The sequence below is a fragment of the Pteropus vampyrus genome, unplaced genomic scaffold (assembly GCF_000151845.1).
Source record: "Pteropus vampyrus isolate Shadow unplaced genomic scaffold, Pvam_2.0 Scaffold11, whole genome shotgun sequence".
Lineage (NCBI taxonomy): Eukaryota > Metazoa > Chordata > Mammalia > Chiroptera > Pteropodidae > Pteropus > Pteropus vampyrus.
Window position 1 is genome coordinate 10,956,015 of NW_011888792.1, and position 2,341 is coordinate 10,958,355.

A 2,341-nucleotide genomic window follows, 5' to 3' on the forward strand; every position below is an offset into this window, starting at 1 on the left:
GTATAAGACAAGGAAGAAGAGATAAGAGAGAAAAAGTTGATGGTCACCGTGAAAAGAAGGAACGTGTCAAGGTCCTTTTTTTATTAGTCTACTCTCTTTTAAAGACACAGAGTTCAAGTGCTCAGGAATTTAACCTGGATATTTAATCCAATGAAGCCAATTAGCTTATTCGAATCAAGATTTACAGGCTAAGTAATGAGGGCTGGTCTCTCGGGGACTCAGTTTCTTAAACTGTAAAATGATGCTACATCTTAAAGTCAGTGTGAGATTTAGATTAAAAAAAAAAAAGAAGAAGGTATTGAAGGCGTTCAGTACAATCCTGAGACATAGAAAGTACTCAAGAATAAGTACTTAATATCACGAACAGTAACATATCAGCAACAGTAATGGGAGAGAGAGAGAGAGAGAGGATTTTTTCAATATTTTAAACCACAACTTCTCAACCCAAACAATATAAATAAATAATAAACTGTGTAGAAAAACATAACCATTTCACCATTATCTAAATATTAAGTAATTCTAGGGAATCAATTTCTATTTGATGAGTTGAAAAAAGCCAATCATAAAAAGAATTAGTACAAACAAGAATCTGAGTAGCCTCAGAAGCCCAACGTCTAGTACTACATTTCAGTTTGCTTCTGGGAAATTAATTGGGCCAACATCAATAAGAAATGAGGCAAGTGGAGCTCTTTTTAAATGAAAGTAACAATTGGTCTATAATTATACAATCAATAGCCTCTTTTAGCAGGTATATGGATAGTGCCAAGAGCTTTGAATTGAAGATTTTATGTATACGATGAATGAATTATTGGCTAATAATCATCTTGGTAATCATATCAAGTAGTTTTTAATGAATTATTAAGATAATATTTTTTATCATTATGTGTAATTTCGTTGACCTTCGGGACATAAAGATAAATTTATACTCAGAATGTTCATACTTAGTACTCTGTCTCCTAGTTTGCTGGTATTATATCATATTGGTGAAATTTGAAGGTAAAAACTATTTTTGAAAAAACATATAGTGAATTTAATTTTATTACTTTAGATTTACATATGCACTTATTAATTTAACAAATGTTTTCAGATCTGGGGACACCAATGTGCATGTAACACATATATAGAGATAAATCAATATATATAATAAATTATGTTATATATTATGTAAGATATTAAGTAATGAAAAGTCATCTTAAGAAGAATTAAGCAGAATACTACATGGATAGAAATTCTTTTTAAAAATTTCTAAGGAGATCAAATTTGAGCAGACTTCAGTGAAATTATAGGATGAACCTGCATGTAGTCTAGGATAAGATCATTTTAAGAGGAAGAAATAGGGCACAAAGACCCTGATGATGAAGTAGATTCAGGTTATTCTAAAAATGGCAAGAAGGGCAATATTTCTAGAGGCACAGAGAGGTCTAGTAACTTGTCTGAAATTCTGCTCTAAGTTTTGAAATGGAGAATTTTAATCTTTATGTCTATACTTGATTAACATAGTTTTATTCATCCAAAAATTGCCACTAACTATATTCTGTTAGAACACAGAAGAAAGAAGGTCTAATTTAATTTAAAACAGTCCCAGCATGGTAACCCTCGGAACTTGGCTCTGTTAAAAGAAGCAACAAACAATAGTCACAGACATGGCAAACTGCAGAAGCAAACCTGCAATGTCTTAAGCTACTTGGAATTATTAGATACAGAATATGTATACGTATTCCACAAAAGACTCCAGAGTCATAATGATTCCAGAGTTTCTTTTAAACTTAAAGAAATAAATAATTATCATATTAGTAAAACTTTTACAGCACATTTTTTAAAATGCTACTTAATTACAAATCCAAGTAAATATCACACAAAAATTAAAACTATATAACAGGAATATTAAAAGGTTGTTTTAGTTTGTGCAAAAAAGTTTATCTCTTGATAGTTGCAGCCTGGCTGATGTACTGAAAATGATTCTAAAACTTTGTCTTGGATTATTTAGCAATGTCTGCTATGCCGTTTTAAAATCTAAGAATAATAACAATTTTCAACAAATATAATAATGGGTTAATGCTCTTAATATATTGGGACCTTTTTCAAAGCAGTAATCAAAACTCTAACACCTCCATGAGAAAGAAAATAATGTGCAAATGATATACAATAAAATCTAAAGAAGCAGGAATATAAATGGCAAATTAGCACAAGAAATACTTAATTTCTTTAGTAATAAAAGGAATAAAAATTAAATTAACCATGAAATCCTGTTTTAGCCTAGCAGGTAAAAAAAGGAAGAGGAAGAGGAAGAGGAAGAGGAAGAGGAAGAGGAGGAGGAGGAGGAAGAAGGAGGAGGAGGAGG